This window comes from Acinonyx jubatus, chromosome B1, assembly GCF_027475565.1.
Source record: "Acinonyx jubatus isolate Ajub_Pintada_27869175 chromosome B1, VMU_Ajub_asm_v1.0, whole genome shotgun sequence".
NCBI lineage: Eukaryota > Metazoa > Chordata > Mammalia > Carnivora > Felidae > Acinonyx > Acinonyx jubatus.
In genome coordinates, this window is record NC_069382.1 from 34,037,726 (window position 1) to 34,063,284 (window position 25,559).

Genomic DNA, 25,559 nt, shown 5'->3' on the forward strand with positions numbered 1-25,559 from the left:
CTTCTCAAGCGCCTGCGTCTCTCTGCCTTCCCTGCGCCAGGAGGCGTGACGATGACCCTATTTTCTGAGAGGCTCAAAGCGCTTGCGCCGACCCCTTCTCCCACAGTCTTTGTGCGGAAAGAAGGGCTTCGCGCGTGCGCGGCGGGTAGGTGCGCGTCCCGCCCCCTACTGATCATAGAGTTTGGCGAAACATTATAGAGAGGCTAATGCTTATGCATCTAAATTGTGGTTTCAGGTAGTGGGACTGTAGAGTCCCGCTAAGGGGCGCCAGAGGCGTCAGGATTGCTGGTGAATCACAGTACGCCGCTCCTCGACCAGCTTCTACTTCAGACACTTAAACTTCCAAGACAGCTTCCTTTTACGGTAATATCAGCGGATGCACAATTGTCGGTCACTCAAGCTCTGTGACGATGTATATACTGATTTTGAAAGATATATGAGCTTCTATTACTCTTGCTTCCCACCTTCTGCCCTGGAGTGCCCTTCTTTTCTTTCTCAGGGCCAATATCCTGCTGATCCTCAAGATGGAGCCCAATTCTAATCTTCCCTGAAACCTTCCCCAACTGTCCTGACTCGTTGTTGATCTCTTTCCTGGACTGTACAGTTAGCATTTACCATTCTGTAGCCCGTTCCCTAGCTCTCTCAGGACAATGGCTTAAATATGGTGCTACGATACATAGCGGTGCTGAAGAAATACTTCATAAACTAGAAGGTGCACAGCTTGACCCTTGCCGTTTAATATCTCAGAATCTTGTTGGAATGAATGAGAGCTCACATGCATGATAAGATTCTTACAAAAAAATCTTGTGAGCAATGAACATGTCCAGTGTGTTAAGAATATATAGATTTTCTTTTTAATTGAACGGTTTGAAAGATGTAAGGAGTTTCTTGTTTAATGGAACTGGGTAACAATCACTGGAGTTGTGTATGATTCTTGGCTCTGCCACTCATTGGCCGTGTGACCTTGGTCAAGTACCTAATTTTTCTGTTTGAAGGAAATATTATGATGTAGGTAAAGTACCTAGCACACAGTACATAGAATAGGTGTTATCACCAAATGGCAGGATGTTTAGTAGTTGGAACATAGTTGTAGGGAAGAATTTCAATAAGCATTTTGAAGGAGGGGAAGGGATAGGATTGGTTATATGAATTAAGGTGTCAGCTGATATTGATGTGTTACATTTCTTCAAACATTTTCAGGGCAATATCTCATTTGATATTTATAACAACTGACAAGAAGTCTCTCCCTGACCACACTCTAGATGGGTTCTTCTGAACCCTCTTCTTGACTAGGCCTGTCACCCTTGGCCTACAAAGGCCTCAACAAACATAGTTTCTAACAGCTCAAGGCCATATCCCTAGGATAAACCTAGCCCCCTTCAAAGTGCTGCCTCAGAAAACAAAGGTTGTCAAAATTTTTGACTGTCTGACCCTGTCTGCCAGCTTCTGCGGAAAGAGGAAGGCTACTCTAATTTCTACAAGTCAGTTGGCAAACCCAGACGGGTTTCACAGGGATCATCTCCCTTTCTAGCTTTTTGTAACTTATCACTGCCCTGACTCTACTGAGACCCCCTCATTCTCTTGCCTATTCCCTTATTTTCCCTTTGAAAGGCCTAGTCACCTCTGTATAAGGAAGGTAAGTAAAATTTGCACTGGACACTTTCCCTATTGTAATAGTATTACTGGTTAAAATCTATCCTTACCTCTTTAGTGCCCCGTTGTACCCTAAGAACCACATCTCTGCTGTGCCATCATGCTCAGTAAAATGGCTGGTTGGTTTGTGTCATGAGAGAAACCAGGTTGTTTTCTCATCTAGGTCTCTGAGTCTAAGTCAAAATAGTCCTGCTCCTAAGCATTTTCAGGAGAGCAACATTACGTACCTGGGGCCACCTGTACCTGAAAGCGCCACTGGGTTCCTGACACCTATAAGTCAAGGGTTCTCTGCTTCCACCTTTTGGAGATTGGGGGGCTACTGGAAATAATGGAGAATAGAAAGAAAAGCTCCGCCGATCCTGAGGGGGTGACTAGGTATATGGCAAGCTCTTTCTCATCTCAGGGCCTCCAGCTGCTACACTCCCCTTTACTCTGCACAACTGGCTCCTTTTCATCTTTTAAGTCACAGCTTAAAAGTCACTTCCTCAGAAAGGCCTCGTCTGAACAATCTATCTAACATAGCACCTTGGAATTTTAGAATGGATGGATCAGTCTGGCAACACCTGCTGATTAATCGTAACATCACAGAAAGACAACCAGACATTAATTACATGCCTCCTGAGATAATATGATAGCAAGTACGTAGAGCCACCTGTGAAGTATTGTTGTCAAAAAATTGAACCTGAATGTGATCAAGCTACTAGATCTAAATACTAGTTTATGGAAGTTAAAAAAAAAAATTGAAAGGTAGAGGTACATGTTCAATGAAAACTAAGGTCACCATCAGCAAAATCTAGACTGGAGAATTCTACTAGCTAAAGACCTTCTTTCCTCAACAAATAATGATAACAAAGAAACTTTTATTGTACAATGTTTTCTATCCAATTTGGATCCAATTTGCATAAATAATCATAAAAACTCATTTTGATGACTAGCACTTCCAATATTAACTGGATATTTGATGGTATTTAGCAAATTAAGGAATGATTAAAAGTATTTATATTTTGAAGACATCGAAAGTATTTCTGAGTGAAACTGTATGATATTTGTGGTAGGAGGTTGGGTGGGAGAGAGTAGGGACGTATCGATGAGTATAAGTTTCTTACTCTGTACCTAGCAAATAGCCTGGGCACTTAGATTTCATTTAATTTTTTTAATGAATAAATAAATGACCTAGACCTGCATCCTGGTCTCATCTCAGTAGTAGCCTAATGACCTCAGGCATGCAGGTTTCCTTGCAGATTCCTCCTCTGTGAATTAAAGGTTCTACATGCTGATCTTGACTTTTTTTCTAGCGCCCACTTTCTGATTCTAAATGTAATATCCACTGTAGCTATGTGAACGATTGCAGAAGCTCTTTAGTCCTGGAAAGTCTGAAGAACAGAATGCCACCGAAACATCACCATATCATTTCATGGCAGTGGTATTTATTTACTGGTGCCCCAATATGTCTTTGATCAGACGCCTAAGCAGCCTTACTCCTGCTATAATGCACAAACGTTGCAGAGGCTTTAAACCCTGCAACACCTCTATAAAGCTACATGTTACCTCTCCTGCTTGCTTGCGGAGGCCTCATTATTTCTGTAGAAAATATGCCTGCCTTCCTACATTATCCCGTTATTTCTAGTTCTCATCTCTTGAATTCACAGCCTTTAGAACTTGGCTAAAAGAGGAATAGAAAATACATTATTCATAATCTATGAGATTTATAGGAGGAGTAGCTAGACTTGTTAATATTCTGTTCAGGTACCACTGTGTTCTAGAAGCCTTTCTTGGTCTCTTTCTTTCCTCTTCCTTCCTTCCTGCTCCATATCGGGTGTCTTTTCTTATCTTTCTGTACCCTGTGTACCTGTCTATCATTCCATGTCCCACATTGTTTTCCTAAGTTGCCATTTATGTGCCTGGCTCTCTAACTAGGTTAAGTGCCTTGCTGGCAGGGACTGTTCTTAATTGTGTTTGTTTCTAGCACAGTGTGTGCACATCTTAAGGACTCAGTTTGTTGAATGAATAAATGAATGAATGTAATCAAATCATGAGTTTGAAGAAATAATATCATCAAGATCTATCCTTTATATCATAACATTTATCCAAATATAATGTACTAATACAGTAGTTGAACCTTTTATTTACTTGAACGATTTACTTGTTTTTTAGCCAGTTTGAGCTGAAATGCCTCTAAATTTAATTGCCAACATGCTCAGACAGAGTGGTTAGAGCAATTATAGCTGTGGGAACTCCCCTGCTTCTCTCTTCAAAGCATGCAAATCACAGGAGACTGTTGCTATCTACCTGTTGATGACTATAATCTTCTAGAATGCCTTAGTAACCATTTGTGAAATTGTTCAATTTTGCTGCAAATAATTTATCCCTTTTTAAGCTCATTGTCTTCTCTTCCACTCTTCCATTTTATTTATTTATTTATTAAAAAAATTTTAAGTTTATTTATTTATTTATTTATTTTTGAGAGAGAGAGACAGAAAGAAAGAGAGAGGGAGAATGAGTGGGTGAGGGGCAGAGAGAGAGAGGATCCCAAGCAGGCTGTGCACCAATAGTCACAGTGCAGGGCAACACAGGGTTCGATCCCATGAACCGAACCATGAAATTATGACATGAGCCAAAATGAAGAGTTGGATCCTTTACCAACTGAGCCACCCAGGTGCCCCAAGCTTTGCTTTTCTTTTTCAAGATTGCTTTGGCTACTCGGGGTCTTTTGTGGTTCCATACACATTTCAGGATTATTTGCTCTAGTTCGATGAAAAATGTTGTTGGTATTTTGATAGGGATTGCATTAAATGTGTAGATTGCTTTGGGTAATATAGACATTTTAACAGCCTTCCAATCCATGAGTATGGAAAGTCTTTCCATTTCTTTGTGTCATCTTCAATTTCTTTCCTCAGTGTTTTATAGTTCTCAGAGTATAGGTCTTATACCTCTTTGATTAGGTTTATTCCTAGGTATCTTCTTTTTAGCGCAATTGTAAATTGGATCGTTTTCTTAGTTTCTCTTTCCACTGCTTCATTATTCAGTGTATAGAAATACAACAGAAGATTTCTGTACACTGATTTTTGTATCTTGTGACTACTGAATTTGTTCATCGGTTCTAGCCATTTTTTGGTGGAGTCTTTAGGGGTTTCTATATATAGTATCACGTCATCTGCAAGTAGTGGAAGTTTTGCTTTGTTACTGATTTGGATGCCTTTTGTTTCTTTTTGTTTTCTGATTGCTGTGGCTAGGACTTCCAGTACTCTGTTGAGTAGAAGTGGTGAGAGTGGAACCCTTATCTTGTTTCTGACCTTAGAGGAAAAGCTGTCAGTTTTTCCCCACTGAGAAAGATGTTAGCTGTGGGTTTTTCATATACAGTCTTTATTATGTTGAGGTATATTACCTCTAAACCTAGTCATTGAGGTTTTTACCACGAATGGATGTTGTACGTTGTCAAATGCTTTTTCTATGTCTGTGTAATGATCATATGGTTCTTTTCCTTTCTTTTATTGATGTGACGTATCACGTTGATGATTTTTGAATATTGAACCACCCTTGCAACTCAGGAATAAATTCCACTTGATTGTGGTGAATGATTTTTTTAATGTATTGTTGGATTTGCTTTGCTAGTATTTTGTTGAGGATTTTTGCATCTATATGTGTCCATCAGAGATATTGACCTTTAGTTCTTTTATTTATTTATTTATTTATTTATTTATTTATTTATTTTTTGTAGTGTCTTTATTTGGTTTTGGTATCAGGGTAATGCTGACCTCATAGAATGAATTTGTAAGTTTTCCTTCCTTTTTTATTTTTTGGAATAGTTTGAGAAGAATAGGTATTAACTTTTCTTTGAATGTTTGTTAGAATTCACCTGTGAAGCAATCTGGCTCTGGACTTTTGTTAGGAGGTTTGTTTGTTTGTTTTTTAACGTTTATTTATTTACCTTTGAGAGACAGAAGGAGACAGAGCATGAGCAGAGCATGGGCAGAGAGAGAGGGAGACAGAATCTGAAGCAGCTCCCAGGAGCCTGATGCGGGCTCAAACCCATGAACCATGAGATCATCATGACCTGAGCCAAAGTTGGATGCTTAACCAACTGAGTCACCCAGGCCACCCCCGGAGCTTTTTGATTACTGATTCAATTTTTTTGCTGGTTCAAATTTTTTATTTCTTACTGTTTCAGTTTTGGTAGGTTATATGTTTCTAGAAACTTATACATTTCTTCCAGGTTGTTCAATTTGTTGGCATATAGTTTTTCTCTTACATTCTTTTATAATTATTTGTATTTCTATATTTTTGTATTTATCCTCTGTCATTAGTGACTTTATCTATTTGAGTCCTTTCTCTTTTTTCTTGACAAGTCTGGCTACAAGTTTATCAAATTTATTGATTGTTTTTGAAGAACCAGCTTCTGGTTTCATTGATCTATTCTGTTTTTGTTGTTTTGTTTTGTTTTGTTTTGTTTTTAGTTTCTATACATACCATTTATTTGTGATCTAATCTTTCTGCTGTTTTAGGTTTTGTTGGTTGTTCTTTTGGTAGCTCCTTTAGGTGTAAGTTTAGGTTGTTTATTTGAGATTTTTCTTGCTTCTCGAGGTAGGCCTGTATTGCTGTAAACTTCCCTCTTAGAACCACCTTTGCTGCATTCCAAATGTTTTGGACCATTGTGTTTTCACTTTCAGTTGTTTCCATGTACTTTTTAATTTATTTTTATATTTCCCTGTTGACCCATTCATTGTTTAGCAGCATTTATTTAACTTTCATGTATTTATGGCCTTTCCATATTTTTTTCTTATGGTTGACTTCTAGTTTCATACATTGTGGTGTGACCTTTATCTTCTTGAATATGTTGAGGCTTGTTTTGTAGCCTAATATGTGATATATTCTTGAGAATGTTCCATGTGCACTGGAAAATAATGTGTATTCTGCTCTTTGGGAATGGAATGTTCTCAATATATCTGTTAAGTCCATCTAGTCCAGTGGGTCATTCAAAGGCATTGTTTCCTTGTTGATTCTCTGTTTAGATGATATGTTCATTGATGTAAGTGGAGTGTTAAAGTCCCCTAATATTGTTGTATTATTATTGATTAGTTCCTTTATGTTTGTTACTGTTTTATGTATTTGGATGCTTTTATGTTGGGTGCAAAAATATTTATGATTGTTATATTTTCCTGTTGGATTGCCCCCCCCTTTTTAACAACTATTTTCCTTTTAATAAAGTAAATGTAATGACACTGAAGAATAGGAAGGTGACAAACACATTAGTATATATTTTTCTTTTGACCAGCCTCTTCTTTTGCTGCACCCGGGTCAACAATCATGCAGAAACACGTTTTTCATATTCCTGTTTGTTCTCCTGGTACAGGTGAGCAGCCTAGTTGTTTGCTGGACTATTGGGATTGGGTTCATCCAATAGCGACTGTATGGATGTTAAACTAGAAGACACGTCATAGGTTGGACTCCAGTGGTTCTGAAGTATGTCCAGACATACACTATCATCTGCATAGACATTTGGATAGAATATCTCAGTGGCGGGGGTGCCTGGGTGGCGCAGTCAGTTAAGCGTCCGACTTCAGCCAGGTCACGATCTCACGGTCCGTGAGTTCCAGCCCCAGGTCAGGCTCTGGGCTGATGGCTCAGAGCCTGGAGCCTGTTTCCGATTCTGTGTCTCCCTCTCTCTCTGCCCCTCCCCCGTTCATGCTCTGTCTCTCTCTGTCCCAAAAATAAACGTTGAAAAAAAAATTTAAAAAAAAACATCTCAGAGGCAAATCTAATGAGTGGCTTATTTGGATATTATTATATTGTCCTTTTTGTCTCTTTGTTTTATTTATTTATTTATTTATTTTAATTTTTAATTTAATTTTTTAAAAACTTACATCCAAATTAGTTAGCATATAGTGCAACAATGATTTCAGGAGTAGATTCCTTAGTGCCCTTTACCCATTTAGCCCATACCCACTCCTACACTCCCTCCAGTAACCCTCTGTTTGGTCTCCATATTTATGAATCTCTTATGTTTTGTCCCCCTCCCTGTTTTTATATTCTTTTTGTTTCCCTTCCTTTATGTTCATCTGTTTTGTCTCTTAAAGTCCTCATATGAGTGAAGTCATATGATTTTTGTCTTTCTCTGACTGACTAATTTCACTTAGCATAATACCCTCTAGTTCCATGCACGTAGTTGCAAATGGTAAGATTTCATTCTTTTGATTGCCGAGTAATACTCCATTGTGTGTGTGTGTGTGTGTGTGTGTGTGTGTATATACACACACACATACATACCACATCTTCTTTATCCATTCATTCACCGATGGACGTTTGGGCTCTTTCCATACTTTGGCTATTGTTGATAGTGCTGCTATACACATTAGGGTGCATGTGTCCCTTCGAAACAGCACACCTGTATCCCTTGGATAAATACCTAGTAGTGCAATTGCTGGGTCATAGGGTAGTTCTATTTTCAGAGTTTTGAGGAACCTCCATACTGTTTTCCAGAGTGGCTGCACCAGATTGCATTCCCATTGTCTTTTTGTTTTAAGGTCTGTTTTGTCCAATATAAGTATTGTTTTTCCAGCTTTCTTTTGACATCTATTTGCATGATTGATGTTTCTCCATCCCCACACTTTGAATCTGCAGGTGTCCTTAGGTCTAAAATAAGTCTCTTGTAGGCAGCACATAGATGGATCTTTTTTGTTTGTTTGTTTTTATTCATTCTGTCACCCTATGCCTTTTGATTGGAGTGTTTAGTTCATTTATATTCAAAGTAATTATTGATAGATACCTATTTATTGCTACTCTATTACTTGTTTTGTGATTGTGTCTGAAGATTTTCTCTGGTCCTTTCTTGTCTTTCTCTCTTTCATGGTTTGCTGGTTTTCTTTAGTGATATATTTGGGTTTCTTTCTCTTATTCTTTACACATTGGTGGTTTCTGATTTGTGGTTACCATTAGGTTTGTATATAGCATCTTCTGCAAATAGCAGTCTATATTATAAGTTATAGTCATTTTAGTTTGAACTCACTCCTTACTCCTCTCCTCCCCATGTTTGAGATATATTGTCATATTTTATATCCTTTTATTTTGTGAGTTCCTTGACTGATTTTTACAGAAATATTCATTTTTTCCAATTTTATGTTTCCTATCTTGATACTGTTACTTGGGTCTTTCCACTCAAAGCATCCCCTTTCATATTTCTTACAGGGCTGGTTTAGTGGTCATGAATTCCTTTAGTTTTTGTTCATCTAGGAAACTGTATTTTCCCTTCCATTCTGAATGGATAAACCTTGCTGGATAGAGTATTCTTGGCTGCAGATTTTTCCCATTCAGTATTTTGAATATATTATGCCACTCCCTTCTGGGTTAAAATGTTTTTGCTGAAAAACCTGCTAATAACCTTCTGGGGTTTACCTTCCTGTGTTCTCTTTTCTCTTGCTGCTTTTCAATTTTTTTCTTTATCACTATATTTTGCCAACTTAATTACAATATGTCTTGGTGAGGATCTTCTTTTGTTGATTTGGTTGGGTGTTCTCTGTGCCTCTTAAATCTGGATATCTGTTTTCTTCCCCAGATTAGGGAAGTTTTCAGCTATTATTTTTTGAAGTATATTTTCTACCCCGTTTTCTCTCTTCTTCTGGGACTCCTAAAATACCAGTGTTATTACATTTGATAGCATCACTGAGTTCCCTATGTCTATTCTCATTGTGCATATTTTTTCTCTCCTTCGTTCAGTTTGATTACTTTCCATTACTCTGTCTTCTAGATCATTAATTCGTTCCTCTGTTTCTTCCATCCTGCTGTTCATTACATCAAGTGTTTCGAAACTTGTTTATTGTACTCTTCGTCTCTGGTTGGTTCTTTTTTATTTCTGGGTTAAGGGTCTTACTGTTGCCTTCCACTCTTTTCTCAAGTCCAGTGAGTATCCTTATGATCATTGCTTTAAGTATTCCATCAGGCATTTTACTTATATCTGTTTCACTTAGATCTCTGGCTGTGGCTTTGTCCTGTTTTTTCACTTGGGACTAATTTCTCTGTCTTCTCATTTTGTCTAAGTCTCTGTGCCTACTTTTATATGTTAGGATAATCAGCTACATCTCCTGTTCTTGAGGATAATTGTCTTATGAAGAAGAGACCTGTAGTGCCCTGCTGTGTAGTGACCCCTGTTTCCCAGGGCCTGGTGCTTCAGGAAGTGTCTCCAATGTGTGCTGCATGTGCTGTGCTATTGTGTTTTGGCCACTTTATCCTTCCGGTCAGTCATCTGCAGAGGCTCTCTTTTAAAAAAATTTTTTTTTCCTTAATGTTTATTCATTTTTGAGAGAGAGTGGTGGGGGGAAGGACAGAGAGCTAGGGAGACACAGAACTTGAAGTAGGCTCCAGGCTCTGAGCTGTCAGCACAGAGCTGGACGTGTGGCTCAAATTCATGAACCATGAGATCATGACCTGAGCCAAAGACGCTCAGCTGACTGAGCCACCCAGGTGCCCCTGCAGAGGTTCTCTTTGCTCTCGTGGGCAGTGTTTGGTTCCTGGCCTGAATGTGATGGGTTTTAACTAGGTGTGCTCTAGTCTTCTTGTAAGATGAGACATGTCACCACTGCCACCAGAACTGAGGCCCTGCAAAACTTCTGCATTAGGAAATGTGTTGTGGCGGGGATTTGGGCAGGTCTTTGGAGGAAGGAACCTGCTGCACTGGGACTCAGGCAAGCCTAACTGGGATGGGCAGTTTCACCGGAGTGTAAGGAGGTGGGGCTTGGTGTAGGCAAGGAGTCTTCTCTACACTAGTTCCTGCAAGTGGCCCTGTGCTTATGCTGAGAGGTAGGGGAGGGAAATGGTGCTTGCCAGTTCCTTTGTTCCTGGAGGGGGCCTCTCTGTAAATGCTACCTCTCTGGGACTTGCTCTGAGCTGAGCAAATAACCTACCCACTGTATGCCCCAGGTGCTCTTCAGATTGCTGTTTCCATGCTGTGTGTCCGTAGGCTCTTTGTCCTGCTTTCTTCTCCAAGAGCAGTCCCAATGCGCTATGGGCTCTATCTGAGCTTTAAAGCTCCAGGCATTAAGCATTGCTGGTTGTAAGAACTCATGAAATTTGGCCCTTCTCACTTTCCAAGCCAATTGCTATGAGGATTTGTTTCCCCGGTGCACTCTTCTGTGTGCTATTCCATCTCTTGCCCTTCTCCACAACCATGTTTCCCTCCCCATTGTGGTAGCCATGATCTGTTTCTCTCCCAAACTGTATCTCTATGCTTCCTACCTTCTTTTTCCTTTTAATTTTTTGTTTTTATTTTATTTTTGAGAGAGAGACAGAGTATGAACAGGGGAGGGGCAGAGAGAGAGGGAGACACAGAATCCAAAGCAGGTTGCAGGCTCTGAGCTGTTGGCACAGAGCCTGACATGGGGCTCGAACTCACAGACCACAAGAAAAGACCTAAGCTGAAGTCGGATGCTCAGCCGACTGAGCCACCCAGGCATCCCCCTATGTTCTTTGATGTAGCCTCTTCTCTACTTTTAGTTGTAGAGCTTGTTCTGCCAGTCTTCAGGCCAATTTCTGGGGTATTTAAGATGATTTGATAATTATCTAGTTGCATTTGTAGAATGAGGTGAACCTAGGGTCCTCTTACTCTGCTGCCATCTTTTCCTCCCTTTTAAATAGCTCTATATTTTCAGTCAGCATGTAAGTAACTTGGCAGTCATCACTGTATCCTAACAACACGTAAAAAGCTGAACAAACTAAACCTCAACAACTCTTCTTAGATCCATCAGAGAATTGAGACCAAAGGACAAACTACTACAACAAAGTTTGGAGAAATGGACAGATAGAAAAACAGAATCACAACATAGTGGAGCAGAGACCTACAAGCAAAAATTTGCTTGGGAACCAGTACCAGAGTAGGACATTTGACTGAAGTTGTTGTTCTCTTCTGTTGTTTTCTGAAGCACTTCTTTCTCATGTTTTACCCTCTCAGCAAGCTCCTTCAAGACTTGAGCTTCATGGGACTTGCATCTTTCTTCTACACCTTCTCATTTCTTTTGAATTCCTTCCAGGGAAAGATTATTCTTCTTTGGAAGGAAAAGAGGACATTTTGAGATTATTCTTTTGATCAGTTCCTGGCCTGAGGCACACTTCTCCAATATTTAACCTGGATATCAGAAGAAGTTATGGTGAACAGAGAATAAGAGAATGGTAGTATATTCTACACAGTCCACTGACAAAGAAAATCTCTGCTTTGTCGACGTTTATCATGGTGGAAAACAAAATGGTCAAGCTAATATTCATCAATAATGCTGAACTCCTGTTGTTCCTGGGATTTAAACTCCTGTCCAACAGTGGGCAAAGTTAATTTTACAAACCTCTAGACTTTAGATTGTAATTTTTGTTGCCTTATATCATGAAAAATTATACATCCTTTTCTGAATTTTTTAGGGTCATGATTCTTGTAGACCCTGAGAACTGCTGGAAATTACACAGCTTGAAATTTTGCTGCAAAGCTTGAACTTTGCTGGAAATTCACAACAGCTGGAAATTAAAATTAGAGGTAGTGGAATGGTCTAATCCCAGCAAAGCATTAGATGCAGTACCAAGCCCAGGATAGGTATGATCCTGCTCTAGGCTGGGAAAGTTGGGTAGAGTCCCTACCCCCAGTCAGAGTATGCCTTGTGTTCTGGGTCCACCCCTTCCTTCCTGATTTTACTGGATCTCCCCAAACTGTCAACACCCTAGAACCAGCCACAGTTTAGAGACAGTATTTTCCCAGAACCTATTCTATTGGGGTTTTATTAGCATTGAACTGACTTGGGGGAGGAAAATACCCAACTTGCACTTCCTCTAGCCATTCTATCCCTCTGAAGGTTGGGAAGGGGGCTACTGAGAAGCACTTGTGAAGTTTATAATCCAGAGGCACAGATTCACCATAAAACTGAGGCCTAATCATAGGTCTATGGAACAGTTTCCTCTCCCCCCCACACCTTATCACCACATTTCTAAGGCCTATTTACCACATGTTATTTCACCTAGTACATCATGTCTTGCTTTCCTCAAAAAATTATAAGGCATGCTAAAAGGCAACCTAACAAAACCCAAAACAAAAACATAGGTTAAAGAGACAGAGCAAGTATCAGAATCAGAGTCAGATATGGCAGGGATTGGAATTATCAGACCATCAATTTAAAGTAACTAAGAATTCTAGAGGAAAAAAAAAACAGACAACATGCAAAAACAGGTCAGTAATATAAGCAGAAAGATGGAAATTATAAGAAATAATAAAAAAGAAATGTTAGAGACCAAAAACACTTAACATAAATGAAGAAAGGCTTTGATGAGCTCATTAGTATGCTAGATATGGCTGAGGGAAGAATCCTTGAGTTTAAGGATATGCCAACAGAAACTTCCAAACAGAAAAGTAGAGAGAAAAGAAAAACAAACAAACAAAAAGGAACAGAATATTCAAACATTATGGGACAACTACGAAAAGTATAATATACGTACAATGGGATATAAGAAGAGAAAGAAAGTGAGAAAGTAATAGAAGAAATATTTGGAGTAATAATGACTGAGTTTCCCAAAACCAATGTCAGATACCAAACCACAGATCCAAGACTCTCAGAGGACACTAAGGATAAATGCCAAAGTAACACTACAGCTAGGCATATCATATTCAAACTGTAGAAAGACAAAGATGAAGAAAAGATCTTACCTATAGAGGAGCAAAGATAAAAATTACATCTGACTTCTTCTCAGAAAGCATTTAAGGAAAAAGAGTTGAATAAAATATTGAACATATTGAGAGGAAAAGAACTATACCAACCTAGAATTTTATGATGTTTATTTATTCTTGAGAGAGAGGGAGAGACAGAGAGTGAGTGCAGGAGGTGCAGAGAGAGGGGGAGACACAGAATCCAAAGCAGGCCCCAGGCTCCGAACTGTCAGCACAGAGCCAGATGCAGGGCTCGAACCCACAAACCACAAGATCATGATGTGAACCAAAGTTGGACGCTCAACCGACTGAGCCACTCAGATGCACCCCAACCTAGAATTTTATACCCAGAAAAATTATCCTTCAGAAGTGAAAGAGAATAAATCTTTCTCAGGGAAACAGGAACTGAGGGTATTTGTTGCCAGTAGACCTGCCTTGCAAGAAATGTTAAAAGAAGTTATTCAGAAAAGAGGAAAATGATACAGGTCAGAAACCCAGACTTACATTTAAAAAGGAATAGTATTAGAGAAGGAAGAAGTGAAGGTAAAATTAAAAATTTCATTTTTCTTACTCATTTTTAAAATTTTTTAAAGATTTTATTTTTAAGTACATCCAACATGGGACTTGAACTTACAACCCTGAGATCAAAAGTCACATGCTCCACTGACTGAGACAGTCAGGTGCCCCTATTTTTCTTATTCTTAACTATCTAACAGGTAACAGTTTGTTCAAAACAGTAAATTCAGTGACTGCAGCTTATGTATAAGAGAAATGAATGACAGCAATGATACAAGGGAGAGGGTTAAGAAATTAGAAATACTCTGTTATTATAAGGTACTTTCACTACCTGTGAAGTAGTATAGTGTTATTTGAAAATGGATTTGGATTAGTTGTAAATGTATCTTGCAAATTTTAGGGTGACTGTGAAAAAAGCAAAAAAGAAGTATAATTGATATACTAAGAAAAGAAAGAAAGTGGAATAATATAAAAATAATTAAAACCACAGATAGAAAAAAGTGGAAGACAAAAATAGAAACAAATAACAATGGCAATGGGTAGAATACAGTAACAAATATGGTAGGTATTAACTGTATCAATAAACATTGATAGTCTAAATACACTAAGTAAAAGCTAGAGACTGTCACAGTGGATTCAAATACAAGACCCAACTATTTGTTTGTCTACAAGAAATCAACTTTAAATATAAGGACACATATAGGCTAAAGAGAAAGGAATAAAGATATAACATGTTAATATAAATAAGAAAGAGCAGCAGTATTTCAGACAGACCAGACTTCAGAGCAAGAAAAATTATCAGGGATAAGAAGGAGCATTTCATGATGACAAAAGGATCAATTCTTGAAAATGACGTAACAATCTATAATGTGTTTGCACCTAGCAACAGTGCCAACATATGTGAGGCAAAAACCAATAGAAATGCAAGAAGAAATAGATAAATCCACTATTATAGCTGAATACTTCAACAGCCCTCTACCAGTAATGGACAGATCCATTAGGCAGAAAATCAGTAAGGACATAGTTGAAGGCAACAACACTATCAATCAACTGGTAGCTATTATGAATAGATACTGACTATCCACCAACAGCAAAATATACATTCTTCCCAAGCTCACATGGAACATTCACCAACATAGACATGGCCTGGCCATAAAACACACCTTAACAACAACAAAAACGTTCCTTGACAAATTTAAAAGAATAGAAATAATACAGTATCTCCTCTCAGACTCGATGGAATTAAAATAGGAATCTATAATGGAAAGCTATCTGGAAAATCCCCAGATACTTTTGAGATCAACAACACACTTCTAATTAACATAGGAGTCAAAGAAAGGATCTCAAGAGAAATTTTAAAATATTTTTAACTAAATGAAAATGAAAGAAACAACTTACCAAAGTTTGTGGGATGAAGCAAAAGCCATGCATGGAGAGAAATTTATAGCATGAAATGCATATATTAGAAAAGGAGAAAAATCTAAAATTAATTCTCTAGGATTTCATCTTAGGAAACTAGAAAAAGAAGAGCAAATTCAATCCAAAGTAAGCACAAGAAAAAAAATAGAGCAGAAATAGGTGAATTTGAAAACAAGATATCAATCTAGAACATCAACAAAACCAAAAGCTGGTTCTTTGAAAAGATAAATGAAGAGATTTATTTTTATTAATCTCAAACCAAACTAAGAAAAAGAGAGGACACAAATTACTAATATCAGAAATAAGGAATACCATTATAGACCCCATGGATATTAAAAAGATATGAGTGACTGCTATGAAAAACCATATGTTCATAAATTGGGTAATTTAGATAAAATGGATCAATTCCTTCAAAGAAACAATCTACCAAAACACACACAAGAAGAAACAATCTGAATAGGCCTATATCTGTTTAAAAGAATTTTTTAAAATTTATTTATTTATTTTGAGGGTAGAGGGGTAGAGAGAGAATCTCAAGCAAGCTCCCCAGTGTCAGCACAAAGCCTGACACAGAGCTTGATCTCACTGTGAGAGATGAACTGAGCTGAAATCAAAACTCAGGCGCTTAACTGACTGAGCCACCCAGGCACTCCAGGCCTAGATCTGTTTTAAAAATTGAATCAAAATTAACTTTCAAAAACATAAGACATCAGATCCAGATGGTTTCACTGGTGAATTCTACCAAACATTTAAGGAAAAATTTATACCAATTCTTTGCAATCTCTTGTGGAAGATAGAAGCAGAGAGAATACTTCCTAACTCATTCTATACGGCCAACATTAATATCAAAACCAGACAAAGACATTACAAGAAAGACAACTATAGACAATTATCTCACAAAAGATGCAGAAACCCCCAAGAAAATATTAGCAAATCTAATAAAAAAACACATAAAAAGAATCATACACCACAGCCAAGTAGGATTTATCCCAAATATGCAAGGCTGGTTCAATATTTGAAAATTATTAAATGTAATCCACCATACCAACATACTAAACAAAAAAAAATCATATGATTATATCAGATGATCCAGAAAATGATTTTGTGAGATTCAGCACCTAGATAACCTTAGGGATGTGATAACTTTTTAGATATAACACCAATCCATGATAAAAAAAATAATAATAAGCTGGATATCATTCAAAGAAAAACTATTGATCTGTGAAAGATAGTCAAGAAAATGAGACAATAGGCCACAGACTAGGAGAAAATATTTTTAAAGGACACCTCTGAAAAAGAACTGTTATCTATGGAAACCAATTTGACAATAAACTTCATATATTGAAAAAATTTTAAAAAAAGAAAAAAATTAAAAAAAACAACTGTTATCAATATATACAAAGAATTCTTAAAGCTCAACTATCAGAAAACAAATAATACAGTTAAAACATGGGTAATATATCTGGACAGACACCTCATCAAAGGAGATATATAGATGATTAAATAAATGTATGAAAAGGTGTTCAATATCGTATGCTGTTAATGAATTTCACATTAAAGTAACAATGAGATTTCACTACACATCTGTTAGAATGGTGAACATCCAAAATACTAGTGACACAAAATGCTGGTGAGGATGTGGAGCCACAGGAACTGTTATTCATTGATGATGGGAATACAAAAATAGTACAGCCATTTTGGAAGGCGATTTGACAGTTTCACACAATACTCAACATTCTCTTACACAATCCTGCAGTTCTTGGCATTTATCCAAATGAGTTGAAAATGTATGTCCCTACAAACACCTGCACATAGTTATTTATAGCAGCTTTATTCATAATTGCCAAAGTTTAGAAGCAGCCAAAATGTCCTTCAGTAGGCGATTGGATAAATAAACTGTGATACATCCAGACAATGGAATATTGTTCAGCAGTATAAAAAATGAGCTATCAAGCCATGAAAAGACATGGAGGAAAAAAAATTTTTAAGTAAGCTCTACATGGGCAACTGGGTGCTTGGTTTGTTGAGTGTCTGACTTCGGCTCAGTACATGAACTTACCATTTGTGAGTTCAAGCCCCATATCAGTTTCTCTGCTGTCAGCGGCAGAGCCCACTTCAGATCCTCTGTCCCCCCTGCCTCTCTACCCCTCCCCAACTCTCTCTCTCTCTCAAAAATAAAATATTATAAAATAAGTAAAAGTAAGCTCTACACCCAACATGGGTGGGGTTTGAACTCACAGGCCAAGATCAAGAGTTGCATGCTCTACTGACAGCCAGCTAGGTGCCCCAGCATGGAGGAAATTTAAATGGCATATTACTAGGTGAAAGAAGCCAATCTGGAAAGGCTACATAATGTATGAGCCCAACTATAGGACATTTTGGAAAAAGCAACACTATGGAGATGGTAAAAAAGATCAGTGATTGCCAAGAGTTGGGAGGGTGGGAGGAATGAATAGGAGCACAGGAATTTTAGGGCAGTGAAGTTATTCTGTATGATAATATCATGGTGGATACATGTCATTATATATGTGCCAAAACCCAAAGAATGTACAACACCAAGAACAAACCTTAATGTAAACTATGGACTTTGGTGGATAATGATGTGTTGATGTAGGATCTTTGATTGCAACAAATAGTACCACTCTGGTGTGGGAGGTTGATAGGTGGGGAAGCTGTGTGTGTGTGGGGGGAGGTATATGGGAACTCTGTACCTTCACTCAATGTTGTCGTGAAGCTAAAACTGCTCTGTTCTAGGAGAAATCTTTTATTTCCTATAATTCAGTGCTTAGGAAAATGAACAGGGAGTTTCCTGCAATCATTTTCTGGCCTAAAAACATTCAGCATGATTCACTGCTCTGGAATTACAAAGAGTCAGAACCATTAAAATCACCTCTTCAAGCAAGGTACAGACTAGTAGAGTATAAACAGGAAAAGTAAGTATCTCTGAAAAAGTCTTGAACCATCTTTATGCCACCTTACCAGAAACAATCACTCAACAACAGATACCCATCCAACACATGAACCCTGATGGAATTTTACACTTCAGACATGAAATTGCCAATGAGTTCTTTCCATTTGGACTACGTTCATCCTTTGAGAAGTGAGAAAATTAACCTTTAAGAAGTGAGGAATGGAATGGTGTGGGAGGAGAGAAGAGAGAAGTATTCACCAACATAAAAGCTGGTTCTGGTTATCACCACATGTTCCCTGACTGGGAATGTTTTTCCATATTTCGAAAAGGTGGATCCTTGTGTCTCGGTCTAAATCACTAACGGTTTGTACACCAGACCTCTAAGGAACAGGTCCAGGTGTGACAGCTCACAATCTTCAGCTTTTTTGCATACTTTGTTTTGGGTTTACCTTTTAGACACAGTATTTATATAGTAGCTATATCGTTTATTTTCTTTGTATTCTACTTTTTAGTTTTGGCAGTCTCAGAGGAAGTGTAAGCAACTGCACGTGGTGCAATGCCAGCAATCAGCTTGATTCATGATGTGGCTTTTTCTAAAGTAGACACTGTCTTAGTCTACTCTGGCTGCTATAACAAAGTATTACTGGGTGGCTGTGTGGCTAACTTTGCTGGAGGCTAGGAGTTCCAAGATCAAAGTGCTGACAGATTTGAGTCTTTGCGAGGGCCCTCTACCAGACTCATAGACAGCTGCCTTCTCACTGTGTGCTCACATGGGCTTTCTTTGGTGTGTGCAAATGGAGAAAGGGAGCTCTGGTGTCTCGTCCACCACTTGTAAGGACACTAATCACATTACAAGGGCTCTACCCTCATGACTTTATCTAAACCTAATCACCCCCAAAGGCCCCACCTCCTAATACCATCACATTGTGGTTACAGCTTCAACATACGAATTTGGGGGAGGGACACAAACATCCAGTCCATAACTTTGCTGGCAAGGTAAGAAGCTTTACATATTTATATACAGTATTTACTGACTCTCATGGAAATATGTTTTTTTTCCTTTAAGACAATAGAATTTTATTCTTTCACAGTTTGGGAGGCTAGAAGTCTGAAATTGAGGTAGTAGTAGAGCCAGGCTCCCTCTGAAGCCTCTAAGGGATCATCCATCCTTGCCTCTTCCGCTTCTGGTGGCCCTAGGTGTTCCTAGGCTTACAGTAGCATAACTTTGATCTCTGCCTCCATTTTCACTTGGCAAACTCCCTATATTCTGCATTTTCATAAGGACGGCTTCCTATAATAAGGACAGTAGTCATATTGGATTAGAAGCCCAACCTACTCCTGTATGAGCTCATCATTTTTTAAAAAAATTGTGGTAAAATGTACACAAATGAAATTTAACATTTTAACCATTTTTAAATGTATATTTCAGTGGCATTAAGTACATTTATATTGTTGTGCAACCAGAACCTTCATTTATCTTCATAACTATTTTCATCCTCCATATTGAAGCTTTATATTCATTAAACAGTAACTACCCATTTTTTCCTCCCACATCCTTGATAACCAAAGTCCTCCTTTCTGTCTCTCTATGAATTTGGCTACTTTAGGTATCTCGTATAAGTGGAATCCGACAGTATTTTTCTTTACCAGTGGTTTATTAATTTAGCATAATGTCTCCAAGTTTCTTCCACGTTGTAGCGTGTGTCAGAATTCATTCCTTTTTAAGGCTAAATAACATCCCATTGTGTGTTTTTGTTTATGCATTCATTTGTTCATGGATATTTGAAACACCTTTTTGCTTATGTGAGTAATACTGCTATTAACATGGGTGCATTAATATCTGTTCAGTTCCTGCTTTTAATTCTTTTGGGTGTATACCTAGAAGTGGAATTGCTGTATCATATGATAATTCTATTTTAAAATTTTTTCAGGAACTGCCACATTATTTCCTATAGTGTCTACAACCATTTTACATTCTCACCAGCAGTACAGAAGTGTTCCAGTTTCTCCACATTCGCCAACATTGTTATTTTGTTTTGTTTGTTTTAAATAATAGTAATCCTAATAGAAATGAAATGGTACATTGTTATGGTTTTGATTTGCATTTTATTAATAATTAGTGATACTGGGTTTTTTCATGTGCTTATTGGCATTTGTGTATCTCTTTTGGAGGAATGTCTGTTTAAGTTCTTTATCCATTTTGGGGGTCACCTGATTGGCTCAGTTGGTAGAGTATGTGATGCTTGATCTTGGGGTTGTGAGTTTGAACCCCATGTTGGGCATGGAACCTACTTAAAAAGAATAAATAAATTTAAAAATTGTTTTTAATATTTTTTAACCACTTTTAAAATTGGGGTTTTTTAATTGTTGAGATGTAAGAGTTTTTTTATTTTTTAAAACGTATTCTGGATATTAGCCCCTTATTTGATATATGATTTGCACATCTGTATTTTCCCATTCAGTTAGTTGTACTTTCATTCCGTTGATGGTGTCCTTTGCTGCAAAACTTTTTTTCAATTATGATAAAGTCAATTTATCTATTTTTTCTTATGTTATCTGTGTTTTGGGTATCATATCCAAGAAATCATTGTTAAATCCAATGTTATGAAGTTTTTCCCATTTTCTTCTAAGGTTTTAGTTTTTATGTTTAGGCCTTTGATCAATTTTCAGTTAATTTTTATATATGGTGTAAGGTAAGGGTCCAGCTTCATTCTTTTGCACATGGATATCCAGTTTGCTCAGCACCATTTATTGAAAAGCCTGTCCTTTCCCCATTGAATGATCATAGGACTTACGTTGAAATATTTTACAGTATAAATGATGGTTTATTGGGGGGGCTTGATGCACTATTCCATTGGTCTATATGTCTTTTTCTGCCAGTACCACCCTGTTCTGATTGCTGTAGTTTTGTGGTAATTTTTGAAATCAGGAACTATGAATCTTCCAACTTTGTTCTTCTTTTCCAATATTATTTTGGTTATTTGGGGCCCCTTGAAATTTCATCCATTTTACGATGGGTTTTTCTATTTCTGTGAAAAACATTATTGGGATTTTGATAACAACCACATCGAATCTGTAGATTGCCTTGAGTAGTAGAATTCAGTAGTAAAACCTTGTGGTCCAGGTCCTTTCTTTGTTGGAGATTTTGGTTACTGATTCAGTCTCCTTACGAGTTCTAAGTTTATTCAATTTTTCAATTTTTTAAAATAAATTAATGTTTGCAGGTTTTGTGTTGCTAGTAATTTGTCCATTTCACCTATGTATCCGATTAGTTGGTGTATCATTTTTCATAGTACTCATAATCATTTTTATGTCTTTATAATCTAATGTTCCCACTTTCATTCTAATTTTGGTAGAGTCCTCTCTCTCTCTTTTTAGTCAGTCTAGCTAAAGGTTTATCCACTTTGTTGATCTTTCCAAAGAATCAATTTCGGGTTTCATCGATGATTTGTTTTTAATGTTTCTCTATTTTCTACTCTTTTTCTATTTGGGGGGCTTAATTCTTCCTTTTATAATTTCTTAAGGTGTGAAGTTAGAAAATTGATTTTAGATCCTAATGTTTATAGTAATAGTAACTTTACTATAAATTTACTATAAAATTTTACTATAAACATTTACCAGTATAAATTTTCCTCTTAGCACTTTCACTGCATCCCATGAATTTTGATACATTGTGCCTTTTATTTAATTTGTCTCAAGATATTTTCTAATTTTCCTAGTGATTTCTTCTTTGACCCGTTGATTGTTTAAAATTGTGTTGTTTAATTGTCATTTATTTGTGGATTTTACAGTTTTCCTTCTGCTATTGATTTCTAGTGTCCTTTCAAGTGATCAGAAAAGATATTTTGTATGATTTCAGTCTTTAAAATTTATTAAGACTTGTTCTGTGGCCTAACATATAGTCTATCATGGAGAATGTACCTTGTGTTTTTGAGTATTCTTCTGTATGTGGTGTTTTGTGTATACTGATCTTTTTTATAATTTCTGTTTATTTGTAAATATTTTTATTTTGTTCATGTATTGATTTCCTGATTTCCTTTAGATCTTTGTGTTTTCTGAATTGGAAACAACTGATATCTTGACAATATAGAGTCTACCTATCCGTGCACATAGAATATCTATTATTTGGCTTTTATATTTTTTTCATCAGAGTTTTGTAGGTTCACTTATGTAGATCATACTGTTTTTTTAAGATGTATATCTAAGTATTTTCTTTTAGGGGGAGTTGCTAGTATAAATGGAATTGTATTTTTTTTATTAAAAAATTTTTAATGTTTATTCGTTGTTTTTTGAGAGAGAGAGAGACAGAGATAGAGTGTGAGTGGGGGAGGTGCAGAGAGAGAGGGGGACACAGAATCTGAAGCAGGATCCAGGCTCTGTGCTGTCAGCACAGAACCTGATGCAGGGCTCAAACTCACAAACCACAAGATCATGACCTGAGCTGAAGTCAGGTGCTTAACCAACTGATCCATGGAGGTGCCCCAGTGATATTGTGTTTTTAATTCACATTCCATGTATTCATTGTTGGTATCAAAGAAGGCAATTGACTTTTAATATTAACCTTGTATCCTGCAACCTTGTTATAATCACTTGTTCTTCTAGGGATTCTTTTACTGATTCTATTGATTTGTTCAGATTTTCTATGTAGGCAATCATGTCATCTGTAAACAAAGAAAATTTTATTTTTTCCTTCTCAATATGTATACCTTTCAATTCCTTTTATTGTCTTATTGCAATAGCTAGGATTTCTTGTACCATGTTGAATATAAGTGAACATTTTTGCATTGTTCCTGATTTTAGTGGGAAAGTATCTAGTTGTTTGGTTGATGTTTTTTGTCAAGTTCCCCTCTCTTCCTAGTTTGCTGAGAGTTTGTGTGTGTGTGTGTGTGTGTGTGTGTGTGTGTTTTAATCATGAACTGGTGTTGGATTTTGTCAGATGTTTTTTTCTGAATCTGTTGATACAATCATAGGATTTTCCTTCCTTAGCCTGCTGATGTGATAGATTATAGTAATTGATTTTCAAATGCTGCTCCAGCCTTGTATACCTGGAATAAATTTCACTTTGTCATGGTGTACAATTCTTTTTATAAGTTTATGAACTCAATTTGCTAATATTTTTTTGAAAAATTTTACATCTATGTTCATGAGAGATATTGTTCTGTAGTCTTCCTTTCTAGTAACATGTTTGTTTGATTTTGATATTAGGGTAATGCTGTTCTCATAGAATGAGTTAGTAAGTATTCTCTCTGCTTCTGTCTTCTGCAAGAGATTGTAGAGAATTGGTATAAGTTGTTCCTTAAATGTTTGGTAGAATTCACCATTAAACCCATCTGAGCCTGTTGCTTTCTGTTTTTGAAGATTATTAATTATTGATCCAAATAGGCTTATTTTGACTTTCTATTTTTCCTTGTGTGAGTTTTGGTAGATTTTGTCTTTTAAGAAATTGGTCCATTTTATCTAGGTTATCAAACTTATGGGCATAGAGTTGTTCAAACATTTTTTTATTTTGTTAATGCTTCTGGAATCAGTAGAGTCCTTCTTCCTTTTTTGATATTTGTAATTTGTGTCTTCTTTCCCTCTTCCTCTTTTCCCACCCCCCAACCTCCCCCTCTTTTTCATAAGTTAGTGTAGCTAGAGGTTGTCAATTTTATTGATCTTTTCAAAGAACCAGCTTTGGTTTTGTTGATATTCTTTATTGACGTTATATTTTCTTTTTTAAAAAATGATTATTTATTTATTTTGAGAATGAGAGAGAGAGAGAGAGAGGAGAGAGAGGGAATCCCAATCAGGCTCTCTGCTGTCAGCACAGAGCCTGACACAGGGCTCAATCACATGAACTGTGAGAGAGAGACAGAGAGAGAGAGAGACAATATCCCAAGCAGGCTCTCTGCTGTCAGCACAGATCCTGACACAGGGCTCAATCTCATGAACTGTGAGATCATGACCTGAGCAGAAATCAAGACTTAACTGACTGGGCACCCAGGCTCCCCAATTGATGTCCTATTTTCAATTATATTGATTTTTGCTCTGATTTTTATTTTTTTCTTCTTACTTTGAATTTAATTTCCTCCTCTTTTTCTCATTTCCTAAGGTGGACTCTTATTCTATTGTTTTAGATTTTTTTCCTTTTAATATCTGCAGCCATTGCCATAAATTTCCCTCTACGCACTGCTTTTGCTGCATGCCACAAATTTTAATACATTTTATTTCATTTACAACGAGTTTAAAATATTCAATTTCTCTTATTAATTTTTTTATCAACCATGTGTTATTTAGAGGTTATTGTTTAATTTCCAAGTATTTGGGGGTTTCCATCTATCATTCTGTTATAGATTTCTAGTTACATTTTATCATTGTCTGAAAGCAGGTATGTATGATTTTTATTCTTTCAGATTTGCTAAAGGATGTTTTATGGCCCAGAATGTGGTCTATCATGGTGAATGTCCATGTGAGCTTGATAAAAATATATGTTCTGCTGTTGTTGGATCAAGTAGTCTATAGATATCAGTTAGATGCGGTTTATTGATCTTATTGAGTTCAGCTATGTCCTTACTGATTTTTGCCTGATGGATCTATCCATTACTGTGAGAGGGCTGTTGAGAAATTCAACTGTAATAGTGGCTTCATCTATTTCTTCTTGCATTTCTATTAGTTTTTGCCTCACATATGACATTATGCTTCACATTAAGGATTGTCATGTCTTCTTGGAGAATTGACCTTTTTTTGTCATATATTGCCTCTTTAACTTGGAGTCTGCTTTGTTTGAATTTAATAAAGGTATTCCACCTTTCTAGTGTTAGTGCTAGCATGATGTATTTTTCTCTATGCTTTTATTTTTTCTGTGTCTAAATTGCCTTTCTCTTTCTTTCTTTCTTTTTTCTTTTTCTTTTTCTTTTTCTTTTCTTTTTTTGTGAAGACATAATATAGTTGGGTGTTGTTTGTGTTTACCCACCCTGATAGTCTCTTTTAGCTGGTGTATTTAGACTACTGACGTTTTAAATTATTGTTCATATGCTTGGATTAACATTTACCATATTTGTTACTGTTCTCTATTCATTGCCTTTGTTCTTTGTTTCTTGTTTTTGACTTCTACTCTTTTCCTGGTCTGTGAGTTTCACTGAGCATATTATGTGATTTCATTTTTTATCCTCTGTTAGCATATATTTTACTTACTTGTTTACTTTTTTTAGTAGTTGCACTTAAGTTTACAATATTCACTTAAAATTAGTCCAAGTTGTTTTTCAAATAACACTTTGTCACTTCACAGGTACAGCAAGTATAGCAGTGTAGTACCATTTCCTCCCTCCCATCCTTCGTAACATTGCCTTCATTTATTTCACTCATTAAAAAGTTATCATTACTGCTGAACTTCTTTTTTTTATGAAGAGATTTTTT

At 36.9% G+C, this 25,559-nt stretch overlaps 1 long non-coding RNA gene across 4 annotated transcripts in view; it reads left to right on the top strand.

The window, feature by feature from the left end:
- The first annotated feature begins 12 nt into the window (after positions 1-12).
- Positions 13-25,559, top strand: part of LOC113604688 (uncharacterized) — a 57,251-nt gene continuing 31,704 nt past the window's right edge. Inside the window, exons 1-2 of one of the 4 annotated variants that reach the window (XR_008295953.1) lie at positions 13-145; positions 236-363. This is a non-coding gene — a long non-coding RNA (uncharacterized LOC113604688). Of the gene's footprint in view, positions 146-170; positions 364-25,559 lie in introns of those variants that run through there. The other 3 variants (XR_008295956.1, XR_008295954.1, XR_008295952.1) reach the window with 3 other exon arrangements.